The sequence below is a fragment of the Podarcis erhardii genome (assembly GCF_964252035.2).
Source record: "Podarcis erhardii genome assembly, chromosome: 6".
Classification (NCBI taxonomy): Eukaryota; Metazoa; Chordata; class Lepidosauria; order Squamata; family Lacertidae; genus Podarcis; species Podarcis erhardii.
Window position 1 is genome coordinate 52,580,790 of NC_138510.1, and position 24,282 is coordinate 52,605,071.

General features: G+C 39.9%; 1 protein-coding gene across 1 annotated transcript in view; it reads left to right on the top strand.

Annotated features, from left to right (window-relative positions):
• Positions 1-24,282, top strand: part of ZSWIM5 (zinc finger SWIM-type containing 5) — a 124,521-nt gene that overhangs the window by 915 nt on the left and 99,324 nt on the right. The window lies entirely within an intron of this gene.

Below are 24,282 nucleotides of genomic sequence, written 5' to 3' on the forward strand. Positions count from 1 at the left end.
GCTCTCGCTCTCCTTCCCAGGCTTCGCCTCCGCTTCCTTCCCCGCTGCCCTTTCATTCCCCTCCCTCCTGTCAAATGCCATTCCTCTTTCCCCTCCCCCCCCATACTGTATCCTTTTCCTCGATCCCCTTCCCTCTCTCTCTCTCTCTCTCTCCACCCCCAACCTGCCTTTCCCCCTATTCTCTCGCTCGGTCCCTTATCTCTGCTGCTGCTTCTGTGCTTTAAGACCCTGAAGATTTCCCTCCAACAATCGCAGCCTTTTGTCTGGTCTGTTTGCTGCTTGACAGTATCCACACCACCACCCCGGAGGGCGGAGGTTGGAGGTTGGAAGGGAGAATGAGAGGGTGTCCCCCACACCCCATGCAAGCTCTGCTTTGTGGCGGGCTTGAGAAGGAGCCGGCTTTGATCTCTTTCCCTTTTCCTAAAGTAGGGGTGTTGCTGTGAAGGAGATGTTGGGGGAAGTTTTCCAAAGGACGTAGGCAGCTGCCAGCATCATAGAGACCTGAACTTGCTTTGGGAAAGGATTCGAACTCTTTTGTCAAAACGCCTCCCCCTAACGTTGCCTGCTTCCAAAACCCCTCTCTCCCACCCGTGGGTTAGAGAAGGACCAAACCCCACCCCCCAAACATCAGAAGATGATGTCTGTAGGGAAAGCTGGGTTAGGACACCTTGCAACGCATTATTGCTCCTTGCCTTTAGAAAACTCTTATTTGCTTTTAAAATGAAATAATATATAGCCTTCTATGCAAATACTTGAGAATCTCATTGAACATAACAAATGGGATTATTTTAGGAGCAGTGGGAGAACCAAAGTAATGTTTAATGTATAACTTTTGCTAGTGCCTGAATGTTTGGAATTTTGTCATCATGGCATTCCATTTCTTGTGTGAGTATAAGCGTGATATGGATTCCATTAGAAACTGAAAATGGAAATGAAGTCCTTGACTTTATTGACATTCAACACAAGGGTTATTATTACGAGCCTTGTCAGGGGATTCGCAAGTCTGAGTGAGTGACAAAGGTTGTTTTCCTCCCATCCTATTTCCCTCCTGAAATCTGCTTTTGTGAAACACTAGAAATAATCTGTTTCACATTGTTAGTGGAGGTGAATGAAATGAGTGTTCCCATTAAACTGATATTCTGTTATAATTTTATTTTGCACATTTGAAATGTAAATTAATTTTATGCCGATGCCCATTGCCATGTATAAACGTCTTGTTAGGTCTCCCCAGATTTTTTAAAAAATGTTTTACTCTTATAGACAGTATGTGTGGCTATTCCACCCTCCTCTTGTAGAAAAATAGGAGTTAGTCAATCAAATTTATTTGCAAAAAAATTAGTCATCACAAAAATACAGGCATAATCAAGCTGAAAGATGCAGAGCTCAGCACAATTTAAGTGGTTTACAGATTTTTATATATCTACACATTCCCTTTAAAAAGCCTCCTCTGGAATGCTTACACCTTTTAACAATACATACATAATTAAATTATATATATATTTTTCATACGAAGGGCTCAGTTATCCACTATGACTAAAATAATAGGTGGTTGTAGGAGTAAAGAGCTGAAATGGCAACATGAAACAATGTTGTGAGAAGAGAAATAAGTCTATGAAGAATCTCTGAATATGATTTGACTGTGGAGTTTGCAATCCTTGGATTACAGAACATTTACATCTGATATGTACTTCAACAAGAACACAAATGGTTTATTAAACTTTATATCAAAATAGGTATGAAATCAACTGTAGATTTTGTAATGGATGACTCATTGACATGTGAATGTGAGGACTAGAGGTTTTTGGACTGATTTGGTACGGTAAATTAAGAAACACTGTTGTCTTTTAAAGAATTTATGATAATAATGTGAGCAACTGAGTGCAAAATTCTGAATAAATAATTCTTAGCATTTCTTGAATTAGAAATCTAGAAGCCTTTGTAACTTATTTTGTATTGTATTATCAATATTTACTGCAGCAGCTGGAGTGTTTCCTCTAAGGATGACTCTTCATAAAATACTTGGGGCGGGTGGGAAAGTAGAGGATTTTGTAAAGGACACAGGGAAATGGTGAAGGAAAGTACACACAAAGCTGCAGATGGAATGCAACAATTTTTAGACTGAGAGCAGACCAGTTTATCTAGGCCCTCTTCCATTGATATGTATTTGCCGTATCATGGTTCCATGACTAGATTAAGTAGCCTCTTGCGGCTTGTAGTTCGCAACAGGGCACCTGATTTTGTCAGGTACCATGCTGCATAAATGCAGTTTTTAGCTGCAAACAGAATACCTATTCAGTGTAAATATAACGTTTTTCTAGTACACCACTAGTATCAGGAGGGTGGGAAAGGGAGTTTTTTCTTATTGAACATATGGAAATATTCCATAATATAGGAATGGCAATCTATGCTGCAGCTACCGACAATAAGAAGTTGTCAGCTTCTATTGATGTTCTCCCCCTCTCTTTTTAAAGTTTACAAGCCATAGATAAATTTATAACAGGGCTGGAGAATGAGATGAAAGACGGCTGATTTAATAGGGAAAGGAGTTGGTGCACATTTGCATAATACTGTAAGCCCTTTCCTAGAGAGGAGCTGAAAGAGAATTTAAATAAAACAAAATGCTCTGAAGTGATGAATGTTTATCTCATGCAGATGGTGAGCATAATAGTTTCCATATCTGTACTGGTAACCACATCTACTAATGTGTAAGATAGGGTAAGCCTTACCAACAAAGAGGTTTGTTGGTCTTGGAAGCATTTGCATTGAAATTGGAACTTTTGATGCTGTGATGTATGAGAGCCTTTATGTTTTAAGGGAAAATATATACTGGCCACGAAATAAAAAATAATAATTGTTAATTTATAATAAAGACCATCTGTAGCTCTACTTTTTTGTATGTTCATAATATGATCCCATCCATTCATTGCATTCTTTGATGTCTGTTCATACTTGTTAAAATTGTATGGATGCAGTTAATATTGTTTCAGGACGTCCAATGGATATTTCAAATAAAGACAAGCAAATATTTGTTTTAAAGTAATCAGAACAGTAGTGGAGTTCTAGATAAAAGATTTTTCATATATATTTAACCTTTTGGTGCCTGGTATTCTAGAGATCTGAGCAATGTTTACGGTGTATGGTCAATTAATAATTCCTTCATGCTTAGTAAAACTTAAACACAGCTTAAGCCTGATCTCACTAGAGTCATTAAATTGATTTTTCAGTGTTAGAAGGCTGCTGGACACAAGCATCTTTGTCTTTTGTTTACATAAGACATCCTTAGCTTTGTGGGGCAGTTATAGTAGGGTTGTTTTGAAATTAGTAGATGGATAAAGGAAAGCTTAAAGGAATGGGGAATATTGAGCCTTAACATGAAGCACACTGTTTATTGGGATCCCTAAAGGAGGGAGTCAATTTTTAACAAGTTAATTCAGGTGCAATAAATTTTCAGTAACTATAAATAAATAAAAATATTATATAAATATAAATAAATAGCAATAAAAATGTACGCGGAAGGCATTTTCTTTGGAGAAAATATTGTTTATGGATATTGATAATAAACTTGTATCCAACATGCTGTCCAACACAAAAAGTTCCACTTCTAGTTTGCACTTCTAATTTAATATTGTTTGTCCTTGAGTTGATGCTTGCATACTCATAAGCAGATGTCTCATTTTTAGATGGGGTGTGTGTATTTGTGGCTCTTTATAACTACCGTACATTCTCAGACAAGGAAAGATACATTTACACACTGTCAGCCATAACTATCAAGCTTTTTAATATAGAAAATACATCCAGAAACCTGAAATTCACTGTGTTTTATATCCTGCAATATTGGAATGCTTACAGAGAAGTGTATGTGTGCTTCTAGATACATGAGGGGAATTCCTTTTTTAAAAACTTACTGCGGAGCCATCAGAAAAGTTTTTTAAAATACAGTATATAATCAACAGGGCAATCTTGTGCATGCTGACCTGTAAGTCCCATTGAACACAGTGTGGCTTTGAATAAACATGCTTAGGATTTTGCTGTAAATTTGCTTTCACTTTCTTCCTTAGACTTTCACAATTCTTCTGATGTTGTGCTTCAGGCAGTTTTGCTCACATCTGGGATAAACATTATTCACCAATTGGGAATCAACATATCCACGGGTGTGGAGAAGAAGTCTGAGTGTTGGACTAGGACCTGGAAGACCAGGCTTCAGATTATTGCTCAGCCATGAAGCTCACTGGGAGACCTTGGGCCAGTCATTGTCTCTCAGCCTAATGTACCTTACAGGGTTGTAGTGAGGATGAAATGGGCAGGGGAGAACCTTGAGCTCTTTGGGGAAAACACAAGAGAGGAAGGCAATACAAAATAAATAAATTAATATAGCTCTTTTATGTCAAAACTGAAGACTTTGAAAATTGTTCAGAGGAAAAACAAACAAGCCCTGATGCCTTCTTAAATTGATATAAATTGATTTGAAGTATCAGTTAAAAAGAGCAAAGTGTTTAACTTTGGGTTTGGGATGCTTTTTGTTGCTGTGTAGTGACATCACTAGGAGGTACTGCTATTGCTCCTGAAACAGTTTTATGAATGGCTCCTAAAATTTTAATCTCCAAAGTCTTTGATGACTGTGCTATTTATAAATGTTTAGGACTGTAGCTTGCATTCAGCACTATTTTACTTTGTTCATCTAAAGTGCCCAGTTAAGCATGTTAACGTCATAACAGTTTCAGTAAGAGTAACGTGTGCCTAATTATGTTCTCAATTTTTTCCTAAGATCTAAATTTAGTAGTGTAAGGAAACATTGTTGCAACTTTCACTTTTAGACATAAACTTGACCCAGATTTGTTGCCAATCTCTGAGAACAGTGTTGTTAAGAAATTAGCAACAGTGAATAGCTTCTACTAAATAAAATGCATGTTTCGCCATTGTTTTATGTATATGGAATAGGATGTACCATACTTTGATTCAGTAATTATTTATATTTTAATAGTTGGGCAGTTGTACCCAAACCAGCATTGCCACAAAAGAAAAAGGATTTATTTTAACCAGTTAGTAAACAGAACAATTGATGCAAAACCTATAAAATGTAGCTATACTTTGTGTTAGCAAAAATTCTATTCTACTTTTTAACAACTTGCTCCCATAATTTAAATTGATGTTACAGCTCAAATCTTACAGCATAGTTTTATCCCAGGAGGCACAGATACTTCTCAAAGCATATTTGTGGATAATATAAAAAGAACATTGAGGGCCACATCACAGGGCAGCAGAGGTGTTGATTACTGGCAGAGAGATCAAGGCAAACAGTAACTGGAAACAGGATTGTTTTAGGGTCTGTACAGATGTAAATAGTTTGCATGGTTAGACTTCTCTGGATCTCCAGCTTATCATTTTTTGGTCAGACGTCTAGCCTTCCTCAGAGTAGTGAGCTCAGAAGCAATACTGTAATTTATTTCTCTTTTCATAGGAAGTAAGCTATGAAAGTGCTTATTTGCTGGCCTTTGTGATAAAGAAGCCATGGAGTAAGCTTGGATTGCTGGCTATAGTTGCCACCAGAATTTTCAGGACTGGGGTTTTGCCTGACATGGAAAAGTTTACACATGTTTTTTAGGAAACCAGGTTAAGAGCCAATACGGGCTTAGAATTTCCTGTGAAGTGGCACAGAAAGGTTGGATGAGTTCCATGCTGCATGGCCGAGTGAACAACACCCACATGATGACTTCTGCATGCAATGGCTTTAACATTTAGTGGCACTTGCTTTGTTGATCCTCACACCAGCAGCTTTCAGCAATGTACAGTTCAGCTGTAGAGAGTGTTAAGGTTGTTACGTGCAGAAGCTGTCACACAGATTACGATTACGATTACGATATCTTTATTGTCATTGTCCCTTGCGGAACAATGAAATTGAAAAACTACATAAAACTACATAAAAACTACATAAAACTACCACAAAACTACATAAAACTACATCAAAACTACATAAAACATTCAAAAACCCCTAAAAACTCTAAAACCCCATTTTAAAATACACTATACTACAGAGACCCCTTATGCTGCATTTAGAACCAGAATTGCATTAGCATAGAAACTGTTTCTCAAGCGGCTAGTCCTGGCCTTTATAACCCTATACCTTCTTCCAGAAGGCAGAAGCTGAAAAAGATCATTTCCGGGGTGCTGCCCACATTGGCTGTGACATTTGAGCTTGTCCTGAATTCAGCATTTGGGAGGCCTTTCAAGATGACCACTAGAAAAAGTGCTCTGACTCAAAATTCTAGTCCTGTTGGAACCAGCACTTCAGATAGCCCAATGCCAGACATGCTATCGTCATGTATTAGCTAGTCGGATGTGTTTCAAGAGATTGTCAGGGCACATGTTATAAAGAAGTTTTGTTTTACATCTCTTAATTGGTTCTGCTTCAGCTGTACTGCAAGGCTTTTCCAGTAACGATGTGAGGCAGAGGATCAAATGTCATGTTACATGCATGTAAAGTAAGCCTATTTTAATTTTGCTAGTTGTAGGCATTTTGATTAACTTTGTGGGGAGGGAGCTATTAGGGGTAAAGGGTGAGACTCTTCCAGCAGATAATAAATCTCCTGCTAGCTACGAACTGGTAGATTCCATTTCCCTTTTCTATAACACCCCCTCCCCAAACAACAGTACGTGATCATGTAGCAACACTTTGACACAGACTTGTATGTTAGAAAGTATGGCTAACAGAGCAGAGTGTGAGTCTTTTGTGCTGCCACCGGAGCAAAACCATGTCACTGCCATGTTGTCATTATATGATCATTTTTTGAGTGGGAGGCGGGTTTGCCATCTCTGCTACTAAATATTACATAATCAACTTTCTTGAACTCAGTGAGGCTTGCTCTCAAGTAACATGCATTGGTAAGAAGGGACATTTCTTTGTGAAGATTGTATGTAATTAGATAGCTGTTAAAATTCATACTTATTAAGCCAGGAGGATTTCCTGCTTTTTGAGGAATTGGACTAGATCAGGCATAGGCAAACTCTGCCCTCCAGATGTTTTGGGACCACTGCTCCCATCATCCCTGACCACTGGTCCTGTTAGCTAGGGATGATGGGAGTTGTAGTCCCAAAACATCTGGAGGGCCGAGTTTGCTTACGCCTGGACTAGATGGTCTTTGAGGAACCATTCCAACACCTTGATTTTATTATTTTGCCAAACTGCACTATTGATATTACTAAGTGCAGCTGTACCACAAGGAAAGGAGGGCAGTTTGGGGCAACCCAATTGAAATTACACTTTGATTATCTAAATTATTGTTTTATATTTTATTCAAAATATTTTTAACCTCCCCTTTGTCACAGTGTGATACCAGCATAAGTGCAATAAAATAAATTTGAAGCATGACGCTTAAAATAAAGCAGAAGAATAGAAGGAGAATATAAAACCTCAGGCAGAAACAGCAAGGATAATAATAGTCAATGTCCAACCAGGCAGCCAACCATGCATAGAGGCATGCTGGAATAGGTGATTTTCAGCTGGTGCTACGTTCCAAGGGGTAGGACATTCCACAGGATCACACCAGAATAAGCCCTCTCCCTGGTTGCTACATAACAGATTTCCCTTGGATGTGGAGCAACCAGGAGGGTATCAGTTGCTGCTCTTATACACAGGAAGAGATGAGTGGCTTAACACTTGATGTCTCACCAAACCACCATCCCCATAGCCAAAAGAAAAGGAAAAAAGATGTCTCTGCTGCCAATCTTTGTAATGAATAATGGTACAGGCAGCAATTTTCTTTTACATCAAACACTTCCAAAATTACAAAGCTTTATTTTTAACACAAGCAACTTTTCAAATAGCCTGTGATTGAAATGCACCCATTAAAACCCTTTCAGCGGATGTTTAGTTCTAGAAATGTGCTGCTGAAATCTTAAATGTGGACTCCCTTTAGAATAGATGATCTCTCTGTTCTGCCTATAGAGAGTGGTCTATTTCAGATCTGCTTCACACAGCAACCTTCTTTTTACCCTCCCTGGTCCCTGGCTCTAAAGTTTTGCCAGTCCCTACCAATAGGATCTGCTCTTTTCCCTATGCCAAGTATTATTCAGCCTTTCTTCCCCCTTGACTGTTCCCTATAATTCCACTCCCCTATTCCTCCAGGCACTGCCTACCTACTTTTCTCTTTAAGTCCCACTTCTCACCTTACTGTCTTCTGTGCCTGTCTTTGACGTCTCCTTGCCCCTTTACTCCCCTGCATTCTAGGCTCTCTTTCCATAACGATGCTCAGCCTCCCTGAATGCCCAGTACTGCTGCAATTCGCCCTTTCCCCCCTGCAAGCCACAAACTGCAACACCTGCCTTGAGGCCTGGTGTGAGGTTTTGCTCTCAGCTAAGCTGACAGTTTTCTAAGGGGCCGTGGCCAAAAATTATGCATAGCATGGAGGAAAGCTGGTTGAGAGAAGTTTCTCTCTCTTTCTCTTAATAGTAGAAACCAGGGCCATCCCATGAAAGTGAATATTGGAAGCTTCAGGACAGACAAACGGGGTGCTCAGATTCTGCTTGTTGGTTTCCCAAGGGGTGGCCACTGTGGGAAGCGGATGCTGGACTAGATGTGCCTTTGGACTGATCCACTGTGGCTCTTCTTATACCTTTCCCAAAAGCAGTTAGAATACAGGGGTACCTCGGTTTACGAACTTAATCCGTTCCGGAAGTCCGTTCTTAAACCGAAACCATTCTTAAAACGAGGTGCACTTTCCGTAATGAGGCCTCCCGCCGCCAGTGACCTTCCACCGTTCGGATTCCGTTCTTAGACCGAGGTAAAGTTCGCAAACCGGGACACTGCTTCTGGTTTTGCGTAGTTAGTTTTTAAACAGGGCTGTTCTTAAACTGAGGTACCACTGTACTATGAAACATATGTCATGGAAGCTCCAGTAATAACTCTGGGCCTTCACAGGTGGCAGCTGAGTTTTGAGAGAGCAAGAGAGAATGAGTGTGGTTCAGCATTACACGGCTGGTCTTTGATCAGTCCAAAAATAAAAGCTTCCTCTTTCTACACCTTTACAATGGGGAAGGGTTAGTGTGCTTTATTATGTGCATATGAAATGAGCATCGACACACCTAATTTATTTAATAGGGATAAGCATTCATAATTTCCTTTCTGAAGCCAGATGCCATAAATGCATTTGGAAATACATCAGATCCCTTGACAGTAATGAACACTGAATTAAGAGGAGTTGCATCATGCAAAACAGGCTTTTAAAATAAAACCATTTATGGTGCTAAGCACAAGAACTACACAAATATATCCAGAGGTTGTGAAACCATCAACAGGTTTTGTCTTGCATCTACTAGTTTTGTTTTAAGGGTACAAATTTATTCAACTACATTTCAGTAGCAATTGATGCTGAAGCCTGCCTGAGAGAAAGCTGCAACAATCATTTACTTTTGTGTGTGTGCTCATCATTGTGGGGAGCATACTATTTTAATATGTCAGAATATGGTATTTGCTAGCATTTCCCCTGCTGCTTTGATTGCAAACGAGAAATCAAAGGTAAATATATTGCATCCAATTATACTTAGGTCCTGTCCCCCACCTCAGTGACGTCTGAGTAGCTATGTTAATCCGCACACAGCTGATGACATCCACAGATCAAGTTTCTGGCTACTAAAGGGAATAAAATGCCCCAATGTGCTTGAATAGGAGAGGTTGGGTGGAACTCTGTAGACTATTGGCTCATTTAGGAGGGGTGTTGTTTCCTCCTGTTCTTTGCTTGTTTTGCTTTGGTCAAATGGCTAGGCAATGAATGTTGTGCCACTGCAGGAAGGAACTGGTAGTGTGAGTACCTCTTTCTGGTTGTGCATTTCTGTGTTTTGAAGGCGCTTTAAAAGGAACTATAGGAGGAATTGCTCCCTCCCAATCATTTTTACAGACCAAGCCGAGGCTTCTTTAAGCTACGCAAAAATAACACTTTCTCACCATAATAAATATATCTGCAGCAAATTAGCTTCTCCCCTGCCCCCATCTCTGGAAAACATAAGAGATGTAGTGAGAAATGTATTGCAAACAAGCTGTGGTTCCTTTTTCTTCCCTTCATGGAAAGGAATGCTTTCTTTCCACTTCACATCGTCTGACCAGGCATAACATACCCTGGAGTATGTTGCATAAAAACATGATGTTTTCTGCCCATTAAACTTCACATGTACAGGAAAGTGCAATCCATGTTTTTTTTTATAATCTAGTGCTGTTGGTACACGTCGCTAGGTCTCCCAAGAGGACATGCTAAAATTGCTTATTCAAGGCTCTCTCTGTGTATTAAGTGAAATTTGCACTGTAAAGATCTATGAAACTGTGACCTTTTTCTTTTCAAAGCATTTTCTTATTTTCTTTTAACTGTATTTGTTTTGCATTACTTTATGCTATCAAGGGTTCTATAAAATAAATTTCTCTATGACCTTTCATCTTGCAGGAAAAAAATAGGTTAACCCATTAAAAAAAGTTACAGATAGGTAGCCGTGTTGGTCTGCCATGGTCAAAACAAAATAAAAAAATTCCTTCCAGTAGCACCTTAAAGACCAACTGAGTTAGTTCTAGGTATGAGCTTTCGTGTGCATGCACACTTCTTCAGATACAATTCTTCAGATCTGAAGAAGTGTGCATGCACACGAAAGCTCATACCTAGAACTAACTCAGTTGGTCTTTAAGGTGCTACTGGAAGGAATTTTTTTATTTTGTTTTGACCATTAAAAAAAGGTAATGTTGTAGTACTCAGCAAAGCTGTTCAAGGTTCTTCTTTTGCATGGCTGATAGGCTGAGAGAATGTTCAATGGACTTTGGCTTAGGAGACAATATCTACTTAAATTAATCCTTGTCAGATACATGTCAGAACAGACAATTCAAATATTATCCCTATCAGCACCCCCGCTGCACAAACACACACACATAAAACACATTAATATTCCACTGGTTCTTTTAATAAATTAATTTTTTTGTCATGTGTTCTGCTTGGAAGGGTACCATTCAATATTATAAGGGGTTAGTTTTCTTTTAAAGCAACCTTTCCTTTCTGAGTACGGACTTCTCCTCTCTCAAAGTGTCAAAAATGGTTGGTTTGTGCGCTTTAAATGCACACATCTTCTATTTTGCTGCCAACTGTAGCCATTTTGAATTATTCCTATACAGAGGGCCTGATACTACAGTGGCAAGGAAGCAGAACGTACCCTTTTTATTGTAGAACCAAGGCCAGGTATATGTCATTATTTTTAAGGCTCTTTAAGGAATACATATTCTTTACATTACATGTCCTTTTCTTTTCTTTTTTAAAAAAATCATATTTATTAACTTTTTAACAAGAAGAAAAAAGGTTACAAAACAGTACACGGTAAACAAAAAACACAAAAAGAATACAAAAAACAAAATTTAACATAAAAAGAAAAGATGAAAAAATAAAAATCCCTCATTCTGATGTCTTATTATTCATTTGCTTATTTTCATGACTTCCTCGCGCCTCCCTTTTTTGTATTCCAGTTAAATAGTTAGTTCAGCAAATCCATACCCTCTTTATTTACTCTTAATTTACTCTTAATTCTTTGTCTTCACCTATTATAACTTCAAATTTTCGTCTAATATCAATCCAATTTTACATACCCCTATTTTACCTTATTGCTAAAACCACTTCATTTCATTCCAGGATCATTAACATTCAAAAATTTTATAGTGTTTCTGTAAATAATCTTTGAATTTTTTCCAGTCCTCTTCCACCAACTCTTCTCCCTGGTCTCAGATTCTGCCAGTCATTTCCGCCAATTCCATATAGGCAATTACTTTCATCTGCCATTCTTCCAGGGTGGGTAAATCTTGTGTCTTACATGTCCTTTTCTCCCAGACATCTATAGAGGTGGGAAAGTCTGGTTTTCTGTTCCTATCTTATCATACCAATAGCAGGATTCTTAGTTTTCTGAAATCCATGTGATTCATTTTTTGCAATTACATGCATGCAATGCTTGTTTGGTATGTTCTAAGATTCAGATGACTGAGAATGTCAGCTTTCATTGTTTAAAAATACATAAGGTTTCTAGCCCCTGGCAATTTATTTGAAAGGACATTGGCAATGTCTGGAAAAAGGATCTGGGAAGTAGAGTTACCTGATCCTCTTTCATAGCACCTTAGGACGTGGGTGGCATTCTGGTCTAAACCACTGAGCCTCTTGGGTTTGCTGATCGGAAGGTCAGCGGTTCGAATCTATGACATGCTGCTTTCTTTTTCTTTTTTGCAAGTTCTCAAAATTCTACAGTAGTTCTCATTGGAGTTCAGAATCAGGTATGCAGACTGTCGGATTGGCTCAGTTCCGTTCACAGTGGTTCTTTTGTCCCTGGGGGTATGCACATTCAGTGTACTTTATCATTACTAAGAACTGTGGCTCTAGGTCAGGCATAGGCAAACTTGGCCCTCCAGATGTTTTTGGGACTACAACTCCCATGATCCCTCGCTAACAGGACCAGTGGTCAGGTATGATGGGAATTGTAGTCCCCAAACATCTGGAGGGCTAAGTTTGCCTATGCTTGCCCTAGGTGCACCTCCCACACCTCTGCTCTGCTCTCCCTCCTTCGCTCGGAGAAAGAAGGTGAACACGAAGCTGATGTTCCTTGACTAAGCAGAGCAAGCAGGCTGGCGCGGGTATGGGAGGTGTACATATGCTTCTCATTCTCCACAAAAGCAAAGCCAGGAAGAATATATACATATGTGCCCATTCGCATGAGCTGCAACATGAATTGGGAAAAATAGAACATAAACATGCATGCATGTCCTACCTTCTTTGAACATAGCTGAATTGTAAGATGGTGAAGGCTGGAGTGTGCTTGTTTTTAGCTCTGCAGTCCTAGAGCAACCCTTACACCCTTTGTCGTCGTTAAAATTCCCATGGCCGCGTAGGAATCACATAATATCACATACTGAATAAAACATCATGGTCTTCAGTACCAAGAATTGTCCAAGAGCTCCTGATGTGACTCCATCTCTAAAGCTAAGCAGCTCTGGCATGTCATCTTAAAAAGTTAAGTTAGTTTGTCCCTGGAAGGGGGATCACCTGGGAATTCCATGTTTCCAAGTCTCATAGACAAAGGGGGCAGGATAAAGATGGAGCCACATTCTAGATAGCAACAGCATGGCGATGCTACCAAAAAGAAGCTCATGGGGAGAATAAATGCTTCCTCTAGACCAGCCTTCCGTAATCTGGTGACCTCCAGATGTTTTGGACTACAAAGCACAGGGCTGGTGGCAGTTGTGGTCTGCAACATCTGGAGCCACTATTGGCCACCCTTGGATAGCTCTAGAAATTATTCTTACAGGGCATTTCTATGCATGACTACTCAAAAATAGTTCTTATTATTTCAGTGGATTTACTCTCAGGGCAGTAAGCATTGTAGTCTAACTAACACTGGGTTTTGTTTTGCAACGGAATAACAAAAGTCAAAGAAGCACTGAGACAGGACAAAGGTTAGGGGACATACATTAAATAATCATTCACCTGGAGCTAAGATTGAATAGACAGTGTGGAACATTTTACTTGTAATTATGGTGACAGGCTCTTTTGATGGCAAATGGAAAAGCCAAGCACTACATCTTTCTTGTGCAGACAGTATTGTTTCTGCCCTAAAGTCTCTGCTGGCTGGCATCTGAGTGGATTCAAAAGCATGATGGATTTAGTAGAGATAATGGTTTTCCACATGGAAATTCAGTATTGTGCTGAATGTTCTGAAGATGCGAAATAGTCCCTGGGTTGAGTTGTTGCTCAATGGAATGTCTACCCCTCCTGTCACCACATGCCCCCTCTACTTTCCCAAATCTGCTGTGGAGGGTTGGGGAAAACCCATGAACAGATTTGTGGGGGGCACAGGAAGGAAGGGAAGGGAGGGAAATTCCATTACGTGAGTGGAAGTCATTCTGCTTGTGCAGTCATTTAGTTGGATACAAGCCCCTGAAATTGTGTGTGATCATTTCACCCACACATAGGAGACATGTCATATCTAAAATTCAAAGGACTCTGGCCAGCTCATTTTGCAAATAACACTATTTACATGGAAGTTGATATCATATTACAAAATATTGTTAAAAAGGATAGGTGAAAGGACTGCATACAAATACAGCATCTATTCATTTTCCAGTACAATTGCCAACTTATTAAGGGACATTTATCCTTTGATTAACTATTTTTCAGTTAAGTATGTTAAGATATGTTTCTCCTTAATAGCTTACTTCCTCTCCTTTAAATATAATAGAAATCATGTGTATGGCAAATCATTTTTTTTGAAATACCACTTGAATTAAGAGACAGAAATAAATTGTTTGCAACATTTACAACCGCTGACAAGATTGTTTTACACACAGTAGTGCCAATTAAATTAAATCCAATATTTTCACCTGCAGTTAATAGTTCAGTCATTGCTAAATCACTGTTTTTAGTAACTGGGCGCTCTGCTGCTTTGAGGACTTTTTAGATCCGTTTCAGGCTGCAATCCTGCACAACTCTAGTCTGCTTAAATGCCATTGACTTGGGTTTTGTTTCAGCCAGCCCAGCTGCCTATGGCTTTACGTTTTTTTAAATAATCTGGTAGGAAAAAGGAGCCATGCAAAGGAAACTTCCTTCTCATGAGCAAAATCTGCGTAGTAGTTTTTATACCATTGGTATTGCTTATTTCAAATTCAGTCCATATCCTCCTGTATACCCCATAGTTCCTGACAGCCACATAGTGTGACCAGATGCATAAGAGGACAGGGGTCCTACACCTTTAGTAATTGTGTAGAAGAGGAATTTAGGTGTAACTTACATGACACACGGCTTGCATAGAGTAACTGGGGTTTTGAATAGTTCAGAATATAACAAACTTAACAGAACAGCTATTTTTAAAATAAAAAAACCCATCAAAGTTATATGAATGAGGTGAGGATATATTTACAAAGAAAGTTAACGTTTTCTCAGTCAAAGTATAATCACCACTATGCTGGCTGCTTCTCACAGGATTATTTTGTGTTTGGTGTGTGGACAGCAGCCTACAAAATATATACCCCACTCCTCAAGTATGAATGCTGCTCACGTCTGATTTCCTCACCAATGTTCCACTTTAAATACATGTGAATAAATTACATAAACCCTTCATCCCTAGCAGGTAGAGTATATTTATTTAGTTGCGTCTCTATACTTCCCTTTCTTTAAAGGGAGTTTAGGACAATGTATCTTGAATATTAAAATGGCAATATAATGTACAGCCACTCCAGGTAACCATTCAAGAATGCAAAAGCTCAGCTCTTACAACTTTTTGTTTTGTTGGCATATTGTAATGCTTCTTAGGAGAGCTCTATTCCCCTCACGGAGCTACAATTCCCAGAGCTCCCTGGGAAGAGGGATTGTTAAACCGCTCTGGGAATTGCAGCTCCGAGAGGGGAATAAGGCTCTCTTAACAACTCTCAGCACCCTTAACAAATGACACACTTGTGTAACCATACGCTCTCAGAATTATTTTTCTATAGTATTTTTGCTTATATCAGTCCTTAGATCAGGATTGAGGAACATGAAGCCCTCACCATGCCTCTTGGTCAGGGATGAGGGGAGTTGTAATCCAACAACATCTGGAGGGCCAAAATTTCCTCATCCCTGCCTTAGATGGAAGGGAAAGCTACCTAGTTTCCTAAACATTTTTTATGGCAGTCTTCCCCAGGCCAGTGATTTTAGGAACTCTTTAATGAAGGTACAGTATTTTGAAACCCTGCAAGCTGCAAAAGTGCCACATTAATATATATATATCCATCCTTGTGGCTTGACTGTGGTTTCTGTGTTTATTTCCATTCTTCTCACTTCAGTGGACTGTATTTAAGTACTGTACCTCATTCAATCAGTGCAAGGATTTCTGTTTGTGCAGTGGGACTCCCCTGTACATGTATGTGCCCTGTACCCTCTCCTAATCTGCTTCAGAGGATTGAGTGAACCACTGGAATGGATTTAGGGGACAACAGGGAGAGAACATTCCATTGTGTCAGCAGAAATCCTCTTGCTGACGGAACAAGGGGCGCAGCACCACATTGAATATTGATGTTTCACAGGGATGATGACTTCAGATAACTTTTGAGAGTCGCTTTTATGTTTTTATTAATTCAAGAGAGCAGCACTGCTATGTTAGTGGTGGAAAGGCGTTTCGTCACACTTCTACACTCTGATAAACCCTCTTCCCCTTCTGCTGTGTCCTCCTATCCCCATTGTGCTCTCTGCAGCAGCAGCAGCACCTCTTAGATACCCCACCTTGCTTTCTTTACTAATTGTTACTAATTAGTTATTATTACTAATTACTAGTTTTGTTTTTAAAAAATCTATCTTGCTTTTCTTGGGTAATTCAAAGTGGTTCACAGCACACAGTTAAAACAATAAACAATGAGTTGCTGTGCAGTAAGTCTGAAGATGAAAGGAATAAGGGAGAATATTATATACTCTTTCCTTTCCACTTCAGAGGTCTTGCTTCATGTATTCCCACCAAATGAACTTCAGTTGGTGTCCATTAGAACATTTTCACAATAGCTGAGTCAATTTTATGGAACTATTCAGGTCCCAAGTTGAGATAACTCTGAACTGCCATCTCTAGTACACCATCTCTCATATGTCCCTTTTCTTCTGTTACAGTTCAATCCTATGCATTTCTACTTCCAGGTAAATATATATAGGATTGTATGCTCAGATGCTTGTTATACTCTACTTCTGTCCTGCAGTAAAGGTATTTCCATGTATAATGAGTACTCCTGACAGGAATTAGTAGCCAATCCTGGCTTCTAAAGGGTGTCCTAGTATGTTAGAAAGGTTTTGAAAAAATGCTTATCTCATCTAAAGATGGGGAAATCGAAGGCATTTTAAGACGGTGTTAGATTAAAAATATATATTTTAATGTCCCATTTTCTGTGGATTGTTTTTATGTACATTTATGCTTAGAAATGTGATTAATTTAATGGTATGTAAATATCCTAAATAAATAACATTTTTAGATGCACACTAAAAAAAATTTAGGAGGTTACTATACATCTAAGAAATGTAGTGTGTTAGTCAACTCAGATGAGACAGGTTTTATAGCATAGCTTTCTGGCTTGAGCAGTTGGGAAAAAATCAGAACAAACTCTGAATGCCTCTATAACACCAGGGAGGAGGAGAACAATATCCCATCTTCATCCCCACAGCTGATGGTCTTGTGTGGCCTCAGAGGCTCCCATAAAAAGATGGGTACAGGCTACAAACAATAGGAATTATATCGGGAGAAGGGGGTACCTGGGCCTCATGCTGTGCAGACCTGGTGTTATGTTACCATGTCTGAATACTTTTATACAAAGCATTTACTTCTGTATGACAAGTGAGTGGAAGTGTGTAGTCTAGGAGACAAAAATAGAGCCTTTTTCTCAGTGTTCTTTCCCATCACTTCCTGTGCTGGGAAAGTACTGCTGACCTTGTGGGATCTGTCAGGCTCGTAGCCAGAGAGAGAATGGCAGTGTGCACCATCAGTGCTGCTAGCAATAATGAAGCACTGTTTGGCCTTCAGTGACATTATGCAGCTATGTAAATCAAAGAGCAAGGGTCAGGGAAAAGGATAAGCGTATGTCAAAATATGTGACAATGGGTAATAGTACATATTATACGACAAGAGTTCTGTGGCTCAAGCCTAGGATTGTGGCCCGTAGTACCATTTTTTTGCCCTTTTAAAAATGTTTCAGCCTTGGCATGTTGAAGATTAACCACTTCTGTCATAATGATGGGTCACAGTGACACTTTGTATGTGTGAATGGATTAGTGGTTGTCTTGGCCATGAGTGCAGCTTCTGAAGCAGGCATCATAAATTTATTGCTGTCTGGAGACACCAGGGCTGGATCTACACAAATATAAAAAATGCTATGAAAAAAAACAGCCATAAAAATATATGTGCAATTTGCCATTGAGCTCTACAGCACCACCTGGTGTCATGTCACATTTTTATAACACACTTACAACGTTATACAGTGGTGCCCCGCAAGACGAATGCCTCGCTAGACGAAAGAGTTTTCCGTTTTTTGAGGTGCTTCGCAAGACGAATTTCCCTATGGGCTTGCTTCGCAAGACGAAACGTCTTGCGAGTTCTTGCGAGTTTGTTTCCTTTTTCTTAAAGCCGCTAAGCCGCTAAGCCGTTAATAGCCACTAAGCCGCTAAGCCGCTAAGCCGTTAATAGCCGCTAAGCCACTAAGCCGCTAATAGCCGTGCTTTGCAAGATGAAAAAACCGCAAGACGAAGAGACTCGCGGAACGGATTAATTTCGTCTTGCGAGGCACCACTGTAATTGTAGCTGTGTAGCTGAGTCCAAGGTTTGCTGTTGGTGTTCATGAAGCCTGTAGTAATCATAAATGGAATACATTTTGTAGGGTTTATTACGTTTGGAAGGGAGGGAACTTTTTCAGGAATTTACACTGTTAAGCTTTCAAGGGACAACTCACAGTGTGCTACTATTGCCCTAGCTAGACTGAAAATGAGCAGAGATTGCATGGTATCAATACTTGGTGGTGACAGGAAAGTGTGTGGTGCTTAAAACAGTGAACTTTGAAAAAAAAAATCTTTATTTTATCATTGATTTTTTAAAAAATATATATCTCCATTTGTATCAGCTTCCTGTGCTGCATCAAAAGGGAATGTCGTTAGCTACAAACTTGAATATATCCAAGGTCCCCTTATCTGTGTAAGATAAATTACCATTGTTTAGGAAAGACACTCCAGGGACTGAAGAATTTAATTAAATACATGGGGGTTATGAATATGCATATAAATTAGACAGGCTTGATCTGAAATAGCTTCAGTACAACTGAAGGGAATTTTTCTGACTTCAAACAGATTTTTTTTTTGGTAGGAAATCTGAAGACAAGTAAGCACCCTTACACATTTTGCCAGGTAGTCCTGATGATTTGAAAGGTTTCAGGTAATTGAACCGTGGAAATTATCTATTGCAGTACAATTGTTGTCAGACAGCCTGCACAAATGCTACACATTACCTCCCCCCCCCCTTTTTTTTGTTATCCTGGCCTTAACAAACCTTGACAACAACCAATAGGGCAGGGATTGTGGTTATGCTGACCCAGATAAAAGGCTAGGAAAGCAATAAGGATGTATGTTTATTGTGCTTGAAAAAGGGGGAAGATGACATAGATCTGATGAAAAGCTGGAAAGCTTTGTGTCTGGTTACTTTGCATTATTAGGTTATATGCAGACAGCATACATGTTATTGCTAAATCATTATTGTGGAGTTCACATTGCTTTTGCTGTTGCCATCTTATTAAATGGGTGCTGGTAAATAATAATAATAATAATAATAATAATACCTTTATTGTCACTACACCACCTGTGTGCAGTGAAATTAAACATTCTAGTAAACATTCTAATAGCAACATCTTATTGCTGCCATAATATTCCCAGTACTTGGTATACATTGAAATTTTTTCTTATTTAATTTCCAGTACAGTAGTGCATTTTGTAGTTTTTTTCCACCCTTCACTTTTCACAAAAATAAAATCACATCAAGTTTGCATGAGGAATGCTATTGAAACTTCGCTTTTGGAAATAGTTTCATATGCACAGTTCAAATACATGTACCGTATTTTTCACTCTATAACATGCACCCAACCATAACACGCACGTAGTTTTTAGAAGAGGAAAACAAGAAAAAAATATTCTAAACAAAACAGTGGATGTATGATTTTTGTGGTTCATGCTGTGGCCACAGACATGCGATCTGACAGTGAGTTTGGAGTAGCCCAATGCAAAAATCGTGAGGATCCATGTGGATCCATGCTTTGTAACCACATTTTTGCACCACTGCGGCCCCAGGCAACAGTGGGTGCATGCTTTTTTTGGTGCAAGATGTAGCCATGGACATGCTATGTGATCTGATGGTGAATTTGGGGTGACCCAGTGCAAAAATCCTGAGGATCCATGTGGATCCGTGCTTTGTAACCACGTTTTAAGTGGGGAGGGAAGGAAAAGCACTCAAGGGACAAGGAGCACGCGTGGGGTGTGTGGAGAATGATGCTGCTAATAATGCAGAAGAGGCGTTTAAGGGGAGAAGGAACACTCCTGGGGTGGGTGGAGAAGGATGCTGCTAATAATGCAGAAGAGGGGTTTAAGGGGAGAAGGCTCCTCTCCTCTCCCACTTTGCTCCTTTAAAGCAAGCAGGCTCTGCTTTTCTCCCTCCTCCCCACTCATCCCCGGCTTAGTGAGCTGAAAATTTTGCTGCTATTTAGCGAGCTGAGTGGGGAGGAGAGAGGGACAGAGAGCCTGCTTGCTTTAAGGAACCAACCGGACAGGAGCCGTTTACACTCGTGTAAGCGGCTCCTCTCCTCTCATGCTTTGCTCCTTTAAAGAAGCAGGCTCTCTGTCCCTCTCTTCTCGCCACTCAGCAGCTCTTCTCCCACTTTGCTGTTTCAAAGCGAGCCACGGAGGAGGGAAGGAAGGGGAACCATGGATCCTCTGCTCACGACTGCAGCAGATCCCCCCCCCCCGCCACCCGTAGGCATTCCCTCCATAACACGCACAGACATTTCCCCTTACTTTCTAGGAGGAAAAAAGTGAGTGTTATGGTGCAAAAAATACGGTATTCATTAGCACTGTGTGGATTTGGGGGGTAGAAAAGATAAGAAAAGATTGACAGAACAATGCAGCTACCATGTTTGTAAGAGGCTGTCACAGTATTACGCCCAGGAGTGAGCCTTGTGGCTTGCTACCTCTGGAAGCATGAGTTGATTCTGACATAACACCAAGCAGGGCATTTTTTGTGATAGAGCTCACTGGAATGGAGTAGTTTTTCATTTGGTTGCCTCCAGCTTGTAGCGGTGCTTGTATTGCACTATGGGAGGCTATTGGCAGACAGTGTGTTGCGACCTGCTATGTCACTGGAGAAGGTAGCACTTTGTTCTTTGTTCCCATTGCCAGCAGTCAAATAAATAGATAGCATTATCATACTGTGTTTCTAGCTTGAGGCAAGCTAATTCTGATTTGGGGCCAGGGAATCGAAACATTGCTGAAAGTATATGAAGCTGGACATACCTGCTAACCGTTTGGCAAATTATTCTACCCTTCACATACAGTAGCATTCATACATAAGTTTTATGTAAAAAAAGGTATTTTTTCCCCTTTGTGATATCTTTTTACACCTGGCTTCAAGTAATTTAATATTATTCGAACAAAAATGATATTTTTTCTGTTACTATATAAAATAATCCAAGTGTTTTTGGTAAAACTTAGGTACCGGTAATAGAAATAGATGGTTCCCCCCTCCCTGTACTTGCAGATTTTTAATGCATCTGTGTTTACATTTACAAACCAGGAGAGAGCAGCTGAGAATAAACTTTAAGACTTCTTGGCCTAAAAAGATATGCACAGCAATAGAAAGACAAATAGTGTGAAATTTCACAGTCATGTGAATCTTTTCCTTTTCCTTTTTAAGTGATATTCTCAAAGGAAAATACCCACACTCATTTTGAATTTCTTACAGATCAGCTCTGGATTATTTTGTGTGTGTTTTGACAGTGTATTGCTCTGTATAAATCAGGCTTCCTCAGCCTTGGCTCTCCAGATGTTTTTGGCCTACAACTCCCATGATCCCTAGCTAGCAGGACAGTGGTCAGGGATGATGGGAACTGTAGTCTCAAAGCATCTGGAGGGCCGAGGTTGAGGAAGCCTGGTATAAATGTGCCCTTTTCTGCCAATATTACGTGTTTCCAGGGTTTCCAAATTAAGCAGTGCCAAAGGAAAACAGCTACTTATGGGACTTCTGAGAACAAAACAGAGAAGTAGCAACACTTTACACATACTGTACTGTGTTATGTATGTACCCTGGATGGTGGGCAGAGCCATCCAAACCCAAGCCCTCACACTGCAGGGGTTTTAGATGAGGCGAAGGTGTGCTGGTTTGGGTTTCTGCCATTGCAGAACTCCTAACTGTAGCCACCTAAACTTCAGGCAGTTAGAAACTACTGCTGGCATATATCCCTGAAAGGGGGAAGGTCACTGAGAGGCCAGAACTATGCCAGCTAAGGATCCACTGGATCCTAAGTTGGTCTGACTGCTAGCAATGGACTGGCACAGCAAAAATGCAATATTTCCCTATCTTCCCCACCTTTTGTCCTGGCTGGCATGAGTAAGGGGGCTACAGATACAAAAGTAGCTCTGCATGACCCATTGCTTTTTAAAGTGTAGTGGGCACAAATGCATGAAAATGCCTTTTTGGCTGTAACACTCCAAGTGTGGGACTCGGCATCCTGGGAGATATATTTTGCCCAATCTTGCCAACTGAAGAGTCTGTTTAAGCAAGCTTTTGGCTTGTCTGCTGTTTCAATGGGAATTTGTTATTGATACTCCATAGTTTTGACTTTTTTATTTGTTTCTTTTATATCTTGTTATATTGTATTACAGTTTCATTATTCATATTTAGCAGTTTTATTGTTGATGTTAGCTGTCTTCAGCCATTGTTTGGAATTGAAAAGGTGCAACAGACATCCCTTAACAAGTTAATAAACTTTTGACTAACCACTTCTGTCTGCCTCAGCTCCATCTGCTTCACCAGGATAAAATATATGGACCCATCTTACGGGGCTGTTGCAATAATTATTGAGAGAAATGTATGCAAAGTGCTTTGAATATCTGAAATGTTCAAAGACAATATTTGTCTTTTAACACGTAAATTAGTAAGCAAGCTCTGAATGTATGCGATTGAATAAAATGTAGGTGATTGTGAACAGGTAAGCACAAAAGTCTAATCTGACTTCTGAACCTTACTCTATAAATTTTGCACAGAACCATAGTTTTAAAGGTGGCTTGAAAGTCATCTAACTCTTCTTCACTAAGCCAAGGTCCTCCCATAATCTGTGGTCATGCACATTATAGTGGAATTGAGGGCAAGGAACTTGCTTTGGTGGGGAACAAAGCCAGGCTTCTTGGGAATCAGAATTCTGAGCTATATTGTGCATTGCACACGCACAATGCATCGCCCCAATGTTTTATTCAGTCTTTCTGCTCATGGAACAAAGCTGTAGAAGGTCACAGGAGCTGGTTTTTAAAAGTTGCTTAGCAGCCTGCAAAATGTAAACAACTTTGACCTCTCACAAAGGGTAGAGATTTAAGAATGGCATCCAGTACTGTTGTGTGCGAACATGCACCTCATGTGGCGAAGAAGCTGATGGACCAAACTTACCATTGCCCTCTGGGCATGTACTTTGATAAGAATTAGAGGCTGATCTCTCACTGCTTAGAACTGACTCTGTTATTTTCATTTTGCTGCTGAAGAGCTATTGGATAACTGAGACCAAGAAAAGAGATCGAATCTGTCCTGCGTAAAGTGAGGGTGACACATGTATAATCTGGTAGCACAGCATTAGTTGAGGTTCAGATTGATGTCAGGCTTAAAGCAAAGTCAAGGCAATCAGATAAAAGCTTTTTAGTCTATTGGATGAATGCACAAGATCTGGCTGGGAGCAGATTTTTTCAGCAAATGTCAGTCTAGGAATGATCCATCATCACTGATTAAAATTTGTGTTTGGCTGCAGAAACAAATTGCCAAGGCACATGAATGGCCTTTGTCATTTGGAGATTCTTTGGGAAATACACATTCATCTTGTAATTGAACCTAGAAGGCTAATGCTAGAAACACCAGATGGAGGTTCGCTGGCTGTGTTGAGCAAGTATTAAGACAGCAAATAGTCCTTTCCCATCTTAAACAAAAAACGAAGCTGTACATTCAGAAACAGCACATGGTGCGGTCTTTACTGGACTATATTGCTTCAGACTAGAGGTAAACGGTTTTGTTTGAATGCTCCTCTGTATCAGAAATTCTTATATTTGGGAAGCCATCATGGGGAGGCATTACCTTGCCTGCTCTGTAATGTTTTATGTTTTCTCTGCAGAGGTAGCTATTTATGTGACAAGACTACTGAAACATGTGATTTGCCCCTGCATTTTGAAGTGACAGCATTTTGGAAGGACTATGCCATACAATACTGTATTTCTGTACGCATAATTCAGCGCTGCACATTTGAGAGTTTGATAGGGAATCTCTTTGGTTTGAAGCAAGCGTTTTTTATTTGTTTCTGCAGTTGATGCTGGAATTATATATTCTGTGGATAATTTGTGCTTGAAACTGGCAACTGCTTCTTGCTGTCAAGCAGCATTGAGTAGATAGGAGGAGCAATCTGGATGTGAGAAGCAGGGAAGGAGGGGTGTTTATCTTTCTCCCCTGAGCTTCCCCGCATTTCCCCTACAGCTGGCCCTCCAAACAGTGTTTGCAGCA